The following is a 14,343-nucleotide window of genomic DNA, read 5'->3' as shown; positions in this document are numbered from 1 at the left end:
AAATTCCAAAGTTTTAAGAGCTATTTTAGGTAACAGGGATTTTACACCATCTTTTTTGTACTCTATACTGTAAATTTGATGAAAATGACATCATAATTCTTCTCTCCATCTACTAGGAACTGGATCAGCAGTCAGCCATCTGAGACGAGGTATACTAGTTTCCATAGAAATGTCAGTCCCTGTATAAATCTGGGTACTTTAGTGAAACAAATCTACAGAAACTCATATTTAAGAGAGGGTTTTATAAAAAGGTTAAGTGCACATCAAGAAAAGAGCCCAACCCAGTGCTGTCCAAGCCCACAAGTCCAACATTAGCCCATATGTGCAACACCAATCCACATAGTCCTCCTCCCACTCACAAGACACACAATGACACCGACTGCAGGAGGAAAGCCGATTCAGTGAACATGTAAGCATCTCAGTGCTGGCAGGGGGCTCCACAAGGCTGCTCCAGCACCCAGGGCTGCATCTGGGTAGGTCAATGTGGCTTCTCCTCGGGAATGTCTTGTAGGAAGTGAGCTTTGCCCGCTGAAACAGGAACTGGCTAAGGCAGCTGCACCTTGGTCCAACCATCAGAAAGAGACATGAGAACTCAAAAGGTGAGGCTCACCAAGTCATTTATCCCCACGCCTTTCAATTAACCCCACATGTGTTTATCAGCCAGGTTGGCACAATAAACTAACTACCTCAGTCCCCAAATACTGAATTGAGGTAGGGCTGCCCTAGGACAACATGATCCCCAAAGTCTTTTTCTACTGAAGTGTTTTGGAAGCAGGAGCAACAAATGCATTAAAAGATTAGACTTTGGGTTTACATTTCACGTGTCTCATCATTAATTATATGTAAAGATTTCATTACCATGTCTCGGTCTCTCAATACTTAAAACTAAAATGTTTAATAGTATTTATTTTATAGTACTGTTGGTACGATTAAATTAGGTAATAAACTTAAAATGGCTAATACATGTGTAAAACATCGGAGCAATTACTGTATCACTTATGCCTTCTTGACTTCCTCCTCATCCACCCACATTGGATACCTCGAGAGCATAAACATGCAATCATACAGCTCATCCTGGTCCATTGAAGAGAGAGGAGCCTCTGGGACTAGCACTTGCTGAGCACATCGTCCAGTTTTCCAATCAGATCCTAAGTAAATGCAGCTTTATGCCACTGGAATTGTAACTCTAGAAATAAATCACTTTTTAGAAGATTTTTGTCTTAGTTTTGTTTCATGAACATTTTAGTTTCAAATGATATCCAACAAGTCAGAGGGTATTTCCATTGTGTTACCTAGCTCAAAAGAATCTGGAATAATTGTATAGAACTTCCATTACATTGATATGAATCCAGTTGGCAGAACCAAGGCCAAAAAATTTTTTTTCTTTAGACCTGTCTCTCCAAGTTAGAAAAATTGAAACATGTTGTAAATTAGCAAAGTAGGTATTTATTGAATTTCACTGAGGGCTTTCTGTATGTGTAAGAGAAATCTGGAGACCTGTGCGTTGCAAGACTAATTGGAATCAGTGAACTTCAAAGCAATTTAGTTTGCATTTAAAGCTTTGAAAACCTCCTGAAGTTTAAGCTACTGGGTCATCATTTTATTTAATGTTTACCTGTGTTATCATGACATAATGGAGTATCTAGAAAGTAATTAAATATGTCACATATACGGTCTCAGCCAGGTTTATATTCCTTGGAAAAGATTCATTACAGGTGTCACAGCTTGTGTCAGCTACATCACACACACCATTTGATTTTGAAACTACTTACTTTAGAGATAACTTTGAACTCCATTTTATTTTTTTTACCATGAACACTGTACACATTTGTTTAACCATTTGGATTTTATTACACACATATTATGTGTGAAGAATTCCTACCTTGTTTCCCAAAGGCAAATTGAGCTGTATTTTCACCTTCAAGTAGGTCCTGTCATAATCCTAGGTATTAAATCCAGAAAGAAAACATCATTTTAGTTCAGAAGCTGATGGACCAAAGACAAAATAGATCCTTCCCTTAATTTAAAATTTTCATGTGATCACTATAAATATGTGGATATATTATGAAGTATGATATTGGTGATTCTGGAATACTATTTTTATCTTTTACCATACACTTGATTGTATGTAAATTAAAATATAAATCAACATAAATTACTTATAACATAATTTTAGTGGGGTAATTTTATGTGGCCACATTTTGTTCTACATTTTCAAAAAGCTAAACTTCTACTTACAAAAGATGTTTGATAGTGGAGTCGGTAATTCTTGCTTAAAAGTTCAGGAATAAACATTCAGTTGACATATTTACTTTGCCTTTTACCTGCAATTGTCTCTCAACTGTCTAAGTTTGTTCTCCTAGAGAAAAAGAACAAGATAAGCTTCACAGTAGCCAGTTTTGCTCATTTATGACCCTGATATTGGTGGTTACATGGGACAGAAAGGATTACTAATACTTGATATCAATAGAAAAATCCTATATAGAACACAACTAATATATAAAAATAAATTCCATCTATACAGTATCTGTACTCTACTAAATTTAACATCACCATACCCCAACCAGGGATACATATGGCAGCCAAATAAAAGGAGGGGAAAGGGGTAAAAAAGATGATGGTAGTTGGGGATAGGTGAGGGTAGTGGGGGATAGGACACTAGCCCCCCCCCCCCCACCCCATGGGAAGGGTTGTTTGTGTCCCTACAGGAAAGGGAGAGAGGGACCAGACCTCATTCCAGTGTGCCAAGCCTTGAGGACAACATACTGCCTGGAGTAGCAAGCTATCAGAGAGGACTTAAGGCGGGACCTGAGGAGGTCAGCTACATTGACCCCCTTCCCAGAAGAATGGTTTTCAGAGAACATTACTGAAGGTATAGCCTACAGAGAGTGGTGGGTCTGCCCAGACCACACAGGAGCTAACTAAGAAGGATCGAGAGAGAGAGAGAGAGAGAGAGAGAGAGAGAGAGAGAGAGAGAGAGAGAGAGAGAGAGAGAGAGAGAGAGAGAGAAAGAACTAGCAGCATCGTGGCCCACCAAGCCTTGAAGATGACATTCCTGCTCAGAGCAGACAATGCAGAGAGAGGACTCCAGAACTGCCCCCATCATGAGACATGATGTCCCCCAACTGACCAACATTGCTATGAGGGACTGAACTGCAGAGGGTCAGGAATTGTACCTAGTCTGACCCACGCACTACAGGACTGGCCCCATCATGAGACATGATGTCCCCCCACTGACCCACATTGCTATGGGGGACTGGACTGCAGAGGGTCAGGAATTGTACCTACTCTGACCGGTGCACACTGGGACAAAACACGAAGGAAGTGCAACAGAGCAGCAAGGGAAGCAAAGCAAGGATGACCCCAAGGGATGGGAAAAAAAATAGACTTCTGATTCTGGGGGCAAAGCTTTGCACCTCATCAAACTTGATCAGAAAACATCCATAAGGATCAGAAGACAGGCCTGAACCATTTAAAGGCTTAAAAATATGTCTATCTATATAAGATACACAGGAGTGTTTATAAATCCTGAAGAGAAAATAATTGGACCAATGGTTGTGGTGGGTATGTGTGTGGGGGGGGGAGCAAACAGAGGACAGGAGGATGTGAGGGAAAGGGAGAGGGCAGCCAAAAAACCCAGGGACAAGAGAGCATCAAGTTATGTAAAATAGCAATGAGGGTGTAGAATACCTAGTGGGGGTTGATCAAGTGCAATATAGCCAAGAGGAATTATTGAGAGCCAAATGAAAGTCTAACATGATAGTGAGACTTTCTTTTATTTTTTAACCATTTTATTAGGGGCTTATACAACTCATCACAATCCATACATACATTAGTTGTATAAAGCACATATGTATATTCATTGCCCTCATCATTCTCAAAACATTTGCTCTCCACTTAAGCCCTTGGCATCAGCTTCTCATTTTTCCCCTCCCTCCCCACTTTCCCTCTCTCATGAGTCCTCGATAATTTATAAATTATTATTTTGTCATATCTTGCCCTGTCCTTCTCCCTTCACCCACTTTTCTGCTGTCTGTCCCCCAGGGAGGAGGTCACATGTAGATCCTTGTAATCAGTTCCCTCTTTCCAACCCACTCTCCCTCCACTCTCCCAGTATTGCCCCCTCACACCCCTGGTCCTGAAGGGATCATCTCCCAACCCCCACTCCCAACTGTCATGACCCCAGTTCTACCTCTGGCTAGACCAGAGCATGTACACTGGTACAGATAAGAGTTCCCATCACACAGAATCCAGAACAGATAAACCCCTCAGGAACAGCAATGGGGAATATAATGAGAGTGTGGGAAGGAAGGGGGAGAAAGGGGGAAATGGGGGAACTAATTACAATGATTGACATATAAAAATATGTACCCCACTGAGGGGGACAAACAACCGAAATGCGGGTGAAGGGAGCCAGCGGCAGTGTAAGACATGAAAATAATAATTTATAATTTATAAGAGTTCATGAGGGTGGGAGAGGGAGGGAAAATAAGAGGAGCTGATACCAAGAACTCAAGTAAAAAGAAAATGTCTTGAAAATAAAGATAGCAACATATGTACAAATGTGCTTCATCCAATTGATGTATGGATTGTTACAAGAGCTGGAAGAGTCCCAAATAAAATGATTTATAAACAAAAAAACTTAGCATCACTTGAAACTTCTAATGTACTGATATATATGAACCATACATCAATGCAGAAAAGACAGCTAACTTTACTAAAAACATGGTATTGAATCCAAATTTGTTCAGTATGTGTATATGTGTATAAGAAAGTATGTGTGAGTATATATGTATATAAGTATACATATACATATATGTGTATACATATATATACTTGTTCAGTGAGTATACACCCACATGTATGGAACAAATGGTAAATGTGTTTTTCTTCCACTAAGGTTCATAAGTTCATATTCACTAATTTTTTTTAGATTCTGTATCTATATTCAGGTATATCATTTATATTTTTGAAGTACTAAAATATGCTTCAGTTTATGTAGCTATTTAATATTATATAAAGGGAAATTTACCTTCCTTTGGGTATCAAAGGCTACTCAGAAGCAGCAGAGAAAGGAGACCATAAGGTTGGACAGTAATTTAGGCATCAACGCAGGCTAACAGACTACATACAAAGAGAGGGGAGCCTGCAGAGGCTGGCACATCACTTCACAAGTGCCTCTGCTGCCCCTGTTCGCTGCAGGTCTCAGGATTTCAGCATCTGGGGATAGTAGCTCCTTCGTCTACTGCCTCTAGTAACCCTACTTTTATGCGGGCATATTTTATTACTTGAGAAATTTCATTCAACCACCAGACTAATAATATGATTTCATTCTATTGGAGTTGTACACAGACCAATTATTACGATGCCCATGGTCACAGGAGACTGAAAAAGGAAGACTTGAACTGCATTTTGATACTCAAATATATACCATGGTCTCATTATGATAGAAGGATCACAGCCTATGGGGCAATATCCCCAGTCCCTAAATAATTGAAGTTAGGAATTATTTTGCTTTGACAACCAGCTAGTGAATCTCTGCTTTCTTATGCCACAGTGAAAGTGACTAGAACAGCTAAAGAAACCCACGTAACCTGGGATCATAATACTTCCACATTATGGTAGGTCACTTTAGAGATGGAATTGGCTGCCCCTGCTATCCACTTCCAAATCACATTTCTCTAAGTAGGTCATCTTTCTCCTGCCTAGGAACAAGTGGGTTAAAAATACTTACCTTGCTACATGTCACAAGGTCGGCAGTTCAAAACTACAGCTACTCTAAGGGAGAAAGATGGAGCTTTCTACTCCTGTAAAGAGTTATAGTATTTCAAACACAAAATAGAGTAGTTCTACTCTGTCCTATAGGGTCGCTATGAGTCAAAATAACTCAACACAGTGAGCTTTTAAAAAAAATAGGTAATAAAATCCAAATAAACTCCTTTTAGAATTCCCTTTCTCTGACTTCAAACAATTTTCAGCACATAAAAAATGCTGGGTAATAAATTCTGATAGAACGAACACATAAAAGAATGAATTAAATAGTTCTTTTGCAAAGAAAATATCTCTAAATTAGAGTGTATGATGCCCATCTGGAAAAACACAGGAAGTCATTTCTAGAGTTAATCAGTTGTTGAATAAATGGTCCACATTTATATTTTCCCCCCTTTAAATTTGGAAGGAAAAACAGCCAAGTTCCCCTAATAAAAGTTCTTAGGCATCTCTCATGAGTGTTGTAATGGAAAAGGAGAGTTTGCCTAGAAAAGGGCTACCTCTGTTCTAAAGTTTCCCAGAACCTCTCAAAGGGTAGAAATTCTTCAAGTGGACTTCTCTAGGCGTAAGACATAATTTTGTATGCACGTTTGGCTTATGTAGGGAACAAAGATAGGGCAAAAATGAGATCAGATGGGTCTTAGAAGAAGGAGTTTATGTCTAATAGTTCTGAACAATATCCTTTTCCTATTGCTGATATTCAAATGCAAGAGAGGATGTACATTAATTTTAAAGCGATATGAAAATGACATATAGCCTGGGGCAATCGCATTGTGTTTGATATTTGGATAGAGAGAACATACCATTGTTGTTGCTTCCTTATGTATGCTCGAGTCAATGCAGATGTGTATGTCTCTGTGCACAACAGAGCAAAACACAGCTTGGTCTGTGCCATCTTCACAATTGTCATATTGAGCCCATTTGTACAGGTACTGAGCTACTGAAAACTTCTAAAATCAGTGTACAAGTACTTGTTTAGGAGTCAAAGTCGGTGTACAAGTACTTAAAAATTGGAATACTTGTTTAGGAGTCATGATTTTTGCATAGGTTGACACAATTTAACCTTAGGATTAAATGAACTTTTTGTTTTCTATATTCGAGTCATCTCTGACATATACAACTTCTGTAAAATAGTAGGAATCACTTCCAGGTCAATTGTTGTTAGGCTTCAGCTCCTTGTGCCAATCCAATGGCTGCTTCCTGCTGTTTCTTCTCCTTTTGAAGCGCACTCCGGCAGAAAAGGAGGCTCCCGCTACTTTCACTCCATCTGTGACAGTAGATTTTATTCTGAGGAGGTAGTGATTCCCTTCCATCTTGTGGGGTTCCCCTTCACACATCCTATCTGACAGTACTCTGCTGTCAGATTCATACGGTTTTCAGTAGTTCACATTGCAGAATTGGACAGGAAAATCGAAAGCCATGAAAAATGAAATGGAACTTATGAAGATGGATATTCTTGGCATTGATGAGTTGAATTGGACTGCTTTTGGCCATTTTGAATCAAAATTTATATTTTGAAAATTCTATGATTTATTAAGCCAAGAATAAGACAATCAAGAATGATGGCACTCATTGTCAGGAAGGGTCCTGCTAAATCCACCATGACGGACAATGCTGTCTGTGGTCAGATGATTTCTCTCTGCCTTCAGGGAAATTTAATCAATACAATTATTGTTCAAATTTATGTACCAACCACAAAAGCTAGTGATGAAGCAATTGAAGAATTCTACAAATGGCTTCAATCAGAAACTGATCAAACATGCAATCAAGATGTATTCATCATTATCAGCGGAAAGAGCAATAATTGGAAAATATGGACTTGGTGGTAGAAATGAAGCTGGAGAACGCATGATAGAATCTTACAAAGCCAACAACTTATTTATAACAAATACCTTTTTCTTTTAAAAATAGTTTTATTGGGAGCTCTTACAGATGTTTTAACAATTCATAATTCAATTAGATCATGCATGATTATACAATTGCTGCCACAATCTGTTTCAAAACATTTTCACCCTTGAGCTCCTTGTTACCATCTCTGCTTATCCCCTCGCTCCCATACCTCACCTCCCAGGAGTCCTTATTGTTATGTCATGCATAATAAACCTTCATTACTATTATCTGGGTCTTGCACAGTCCAATGTATCCATTCACCTACAATTCTGCTGTTAGTTCCCCTTGAGTGGGATTAAACAGTTATCACTGCACTCAGCTCCCCTTCCCACTCACCCCCTTCTCTTCCCATACCCTCAGGGGATCATTATAGCCATTACTGTTTCTGAAGAGTTTATCTGTCTTGGCTTTCATGCATCAAATGATCTTAGTTATACACGTGAGCATACTCATGTCTGACGAGGTTAATAAGGTAAAACAAGACCCATAATAGTGAGGGAGGAAATATTAAAGAACCAGAGGATAATTATGTGTTCCATCAGTGCATCCTGGACTTAACATCCCTTCCGTGTGGCCCTTCTGTGAGGGACTGACCAATTATCTTTCAGGTGAGTTTAGGGTCTCTACTCCGTCTATGCTCCTTCACTTCTAGTTGATTGCTCATTTGTTTTTGGTTTTTTTATTTGAACTTATGATACATATTCCTATCAATATATCATACTCACACAAGCTGGTTGCTTCTTCCATGTAGGCTTTGCTGCATCCCTGCTAGATGGTCACTGGTTTAAGTTCAAGTTTTTAAGAGCCCAGACTGTATATCTTTTAATAGCTGGCCACCATCTGCTTTCTTCACCACATTTTCTCAAGCACCCATTTTTGCTTCAGTGATCATATTGGGAAGGTATCATGCAGTGCCAAATTATTAGAACAAACCATTCTTGTGCTTGGTCAGTTTTGAGTAGAGGCCTAAAGTCCATGTGCTTACTTAATGTGTACGTATGTATACACATTTACACATGTCTATTTATCCCTATATGTTTAATTCTTACTTTCTCCTACACTCCTCTTTTCTTTTCTCTTTTGTCCTGCCCCACCCCAATGATTACACACTGTTACCCTCTCCATAGTTCCTCTCAGATGTATGTTTCAATCGATCAAACACGACCAGGAGTGCTAGACCCTCCTCACGATGATTTGCTGTAGTGCCCTGCTATTCCCCGGCCCCTGTCATTGTTGGTATTGTTGGTTCACCACTCCCCTTCTACCTCCCCATGCCCACGCACCCCCATCCCCTGCCACCGGTCCCACGGATGTCTCCTTGGGCTTGTTTATCCTGCCTGTGTTAAATAGACAGACACCCAATTGGGGTGGGGGGGGGGGGAGAAAAGAAAAAAGATAAAAACAAGTAAATAAAATTGAGGGAAAAAATAACCAAGTAAATACTTGTGTGACTAGTTGTTATCTTGTACTAGAGTATATGAATATCTCTCTGTTAAATAGGGGAAGGACTTGTTACAAGTCCAGTGCCCATTTCTCTCCAGGTTCAATATCCCAGGACCTGCTTAGCCAACAGCAGGTAGACACCTTTAGTCCTCACCATTCTTGGAAGCGCCTCCTATCCCCATTGCTCTTCCTGCCTTCAGGGATGGAGTAGTCTAGTGCGCCCACCCACCCCCATCCCACCTTTAAACTTTAGTGTGAGCCCTTCTGAGTAATCTGAAACCAGTTAAGATGTGGTGTCCACACTGCAGTTGCCCCATCAGAGGTCTATAATCAGGATACCTCAGGGGCTGCATGGCTTCGCTCCCATTGCTGGGCTGCTGCACTCTCCACCTGGCTTGCTCCCATGTGTGCAGGACAGACCAACTACTCTAGCAAGTCTGTGTCTTTAGTACTGTCCTCTGCTGTGCTGTCATCTAGGGAGGGGACGGAGGGGATGTTGTATCTTGAGGTGGGGTGGGCCCGCAGTCCTCTCTGTTAATCAGCTGCCCAATGCAGGAGTGGCGAACCAGAATGAGGGCCCCTCTCTATCTCCCTTTCCTGTGGAGCAGTAAACAATACCCTCCCTGTGAGTGACTAGTGCCCTGGTCCCCCATTACCATCTTTATTTTTCCCTCCTCCACTCTGTGGTCCTTAAAGGCATTGCGAGAAGGTTTCAGTACAGGTGCCATCTGCATCGCTTTATTCCTTCTTTTGTTTCTTTGATGCCATATGCATCATTGGGGTTTGGTCTGACTTCAGCCGGGGAATTATGTGTTGAGCGTCTTTCCCTTGTGCCCATTCTGCTGTTTGAACTTAACTCAGTGGATGCATGTTGTACTTGTCCTTTTGTACTTGACTAACTTCACTCAGCATAGTTTCCTCCAACTCTTTCCATGAGATGCAATGCTTCATCTCTCATCACTGCTTTGAGGGCTGCATAATACTCCACTGTGTGTATGTACCAGACTTTTAAATCCATTCATCTACGGATGGAAGTTTAGGCTGTTTCTCAGTCTTGACAATTGTGAACTGCGCTGGGATGAATATTGGAGTGCAGGTGTCTGGTGGTGGTCTGCTTCTTATTTCTTCCAGACATATGCCTGATGGGGAAATTGCTGGGTTGCAGGTAACTCAATTTCCATCTGTTTTAGGTGGAAATCACTTTCCACAGGGTCAGTATGTGTCTACAAACCACCAGCAGTGGATGAGAATTCTTATATCACCAGATTCCTTTCAACATTTGTTGCCTTCTGATTTTTGGAATTGGCTATCTTTGAAGATGCTAGGTGGTAAGTCATTGTTGTTTCAATTTGTATTTCCCTTATGGCTAATTATCATGAACACCTTCTCATGTTTATTGGCCATTCAGATTTCCTCCCTTGTGACTCTTCTGTTTAGGTCTTTGTCCACCTCCTAAGTGGGCTTTTATTTTTCTTAGTGTAGTCTTGCAGTGTTCTTTATATTTTAGTAATAACCCCTTTTTTGATATATTATTACTAGATATCTTTTCCCAGTTCATGGTCTCTCTCTCTCACTTAAAAATATCATTTTATTGGGGCCTCTTACAACATTCCATACATCAATTGTATCAAGCATATTTGTACATATGTCACCATCAGCATTTCCAAAACATTTTCTACTTGAGTCCTTGGCACAAGCTCCTCTTTTTCACCCCCTCCCTACCATGCCCTCTCATCCTCATGAATCTTTTATCAATTATATATTGTTATTATTATTTTGTATCTTACACTATTGTCTCCTTTCACCATATTTCTTTCCTGTTTCTCCCCCTTCCCCCTCCCCGACCATCCCCTAACCTTTGCTCCCACTACCATTCCTGAGGGGTTTATCCATCCTGATTTCTATGTGTTGAGAGCTCTTAGCTGTACCAATGTGTGTTCTTAGGTCTAGCCAGATTTGTAAGGTAGAACTGGTCATAGTAGTGGGCTGGGGGGTGGAGGCATTCAGAAACTAAAGGAATGGTGTGTGATTCCTCAGTGCTGTACTCCACCTTGGTTGAATCACCCTTTCCTTATAACCTTTCGGTTTGTGTGTGTGTGTGTGTGTGGGGGGGGATATCCAATTCCAATTGTCTACAAAGGGGCTTTGGGTCTCCACCTTCAACCCCCCTCATTTGCATCCCTCTAGTTGCTTGTTTGGGGACTTTTGATACCTGAAACCTAATCCCCTTGACACCTCATGACACACAGGCTCCATGGACTCTCTTATTACTCCCTGGGTGTAATTTTTCAATTCACAAATGTTTTATCATTAATATGTCCCATTTGTCTATTTTAATGTCTTCTGTGTGTAAATCCTCCCCTGCTTCTTATAGCCTATGTATTCTACGTACCAAAGTTCTTAAATGTGTCCCAGGTCTCTCATTGATGTTCGTGATAGTTTGCAGCGTTACCTTGAGGTCTGTGGTCATCTTGGATTTGTTCTGGTGTGTGAAGTGAGGTAGAGAGATCCTGCTTCAATTTTCTGCAGGTCGATATCCAGTTTCCCAGGACCATTTGTTAAAGAGGACATCCTTTTCCCATTTGATGTTTTCTGGGTCCTTATCAAAGATTAGTTGTCTGCATGCTACTGGTTTTATTTCTGGATTTTCTGTTCCTATCCATTGGTCCATGTATCCATCATCTTATAAATACCATGCTGTTTTGACCCCTGTGGCTGTTAAAGTCAGGGAATGCAAGCCTGCTCACTTTCTTCTTCTTTTTGAAGAGTTCTTTGTTTCTTCCGTTCCCGTATGAAATTGGTGGTTTTTCCATTTCTTTGAAAAAGGATGCTTGTAATGGTATCAGGATTGCATTGAACTTATATAGCCTCTTGGGTAGTATCAACATCTTTATAACATTGAGTCTTCCATGAGCTTGGGACACTCTTCCATTTTTGAAGGTCTCTTTTGTTGTCTTGTGATAATGTTCTGAAGTTTCCTTGTACAGATCTTTTTTTTTAGGTTACATATATGCCTAGGTATCTCAATTTATGCTTGGCTATTGTGAGGGGTACTACTGTCTTGTTCTCTTTTTCTGTAATCCCATCAGTTGTATACAGCAATCTGATTGACTTTTGCTTGTTGGTCTTGTATCTTCTCACTCTACAATATTCCTCTGTCACTTCCAGCACATTTGTTGTGGAGCATTTGGGGTTCTTAATATATGGAATCATGTCATCTGCAAATAGCGATAGTTTCACTTCTTCCTTCCCCAAATGAATACAGCTGATGTCTTTCCATTGTCTAGTGTTATTAACTAAGACCTCCAGGACAATGTTGAATAAAAGTGGGGGGAATATGCATCCTTGTCTGGTCCCCTTTTTCAAGGGGATTATGTTCATCCTTTCTCCATTGATTATAATGCCGCTGTTGGTTTTTCATATATGTTGTATTATATTGAGGTAATTTCCTTCTATTCCTATCTTCTTGAGTGTCTTTATCAGGAATGGGTGTTAAATGTTGACAAATGCTTTTTCTGGGTCTAATGATATTATCATGTGGTCCTTGTTCTTTTTCTTGTCAATGCGGATGATCTTAATGGATGTGCAGATGCTAAATCATCCCTGCATCTCTGGTATGAATCCTACTTGCTCACAATAAATTATTCACTTTATATACTTTTGGATTCTATTGGCCAAAATTTTGCATTGATGTTGTGTTATTAGGGATATTGGTCTGTACTTCTCTGTTCTTGGGAGATACTTGCCCAATTTTGGTATCAATTTTAAAGTAGCATCATAGAATGTGTTTGGAAGTTTTCTGTCCTTTTCTATATTCCGGAAGAGCTTGTGTAGAATTGGTGTCAGCTCTGCCCTGCATGCTTTGCAGAATTCTGTGAAGTCGTCTGGGCTGGGACTTTTTGTTGTTGGTTATTTCTTCTTTTGCTATGAGTCTGTAGAGATTCTTGACATTGATATGGGATTATTTGAGGAGGGATGGTTTTTCCAAGTATTTTCCCATGTCTTCCAGATTGTTATATTCATTGGAGTACAGTCCTTTATAGTACTGTGTACATAATTGTTTAATTTCATTAAGGTAGGGTATAATTTCTCTTGTTTCATCCTTCATCCTGAACCTTGATATCTGTCCCTTTCTATCTTTGGTTATGTTTGTCAATGCTTTGTTGATTCTGCTACTCCTTGCAAAGAACCAGCTTTTTACTGCATTGATTTTTTTCATTGTTTTCTTGTTTCTCCATTAATTTAGCTCTCCCTTATTTTTTATTATTTCTTTTTTTTCTTTTTCTGGTGACAATGTTCTAAATGCTGGAGGTTTTACGGTAGATTATTGGGCATAAGTCTCTTCCTTCCTCATATGTACCTTTATCATTATCCTCTGATAACTGCCTTTGCTCTATCCCATAGGTTTTGGTATGTGGAATTCATTCATTCATGTCCTCTTGTTGCCATTGGGTCAATATCATCTTGGGGGTTATTTTCAGTGCATTGACTTCTGGATAGTTTTTCATTGTGTAGTGATCTCATTTTTGTGCTCTGTGAATACTGGTCTTCTGTCCAAAGTGACTTGGCAAGACATTTTTTTGTACTGCTGGCTTTTTGTAATATATTCTCTGAATTTTCCCTTGTCTGGGAAAACACTTACCAGTGTTTCCTTGTCTGGGAAAACACTTACCTCTCCATCTATTTTAATGGCTAGTTCAGCGGGAGGATTCGTGGGTTGCTGTTTTTATCTCTCAGCTTTCGGAATATGCTATTCCACTCTCTCTTCTTCATGGTATTTGTTGATAAGTCTGAGCATTGTCTTATCTGAATACCCTTATAAGTGACTGCCTCCCCACCCCCAAGCTGCTCTTATGATTTTTCTCCTTTTCCCTCAAAGTGGGATAAACTTGACTACTGTATGCCTTGGTGTGTTTTTCTTGAGGATCAATCTTATTGATATCCTTTTTGCTTCCTGTATGATTTTCTGGTTCTCTTACTCTTTGATTCCATTTCCTTGTCCCTTACCTCTTCAATTTTCCTTCAGTATGTGGACTCTGTCTTTTCTATTATTTCTTCTCTTTTCTGTCTTTTTGGTGGTGGGTCAATGTCTACTTCTTCTTTGAGTGCCATTAGGTTAAGGTCTTCATCCAGCATTGTATTTTCTTTCTCTTGCTTTCTTGTAGAGGTTGCTGCTCAGCGCCATCTTGCCAGAAGTCTGAAAATAACTTTTTATCAACAATACAAAAGGCAACTATACAC

This window comes from Tenrec ecaudatus, chromosome 2 (assembly GCF_050624435.1).
Source record: "Tenrec ecaudatus isolate mTenEca1 chromosome 2, mTenEca1.hap1, whole genome shotgun sequence".
NCBI classification, from domain to species: Eukaryota; Metazoa; Chordata; class Mammalia; order Afrosoricida; family Tenrecidae; genus Tenrec; species Tenrec ecaudatus.
Note: the sequence above shows the minus strand (reverse complement) of the source record.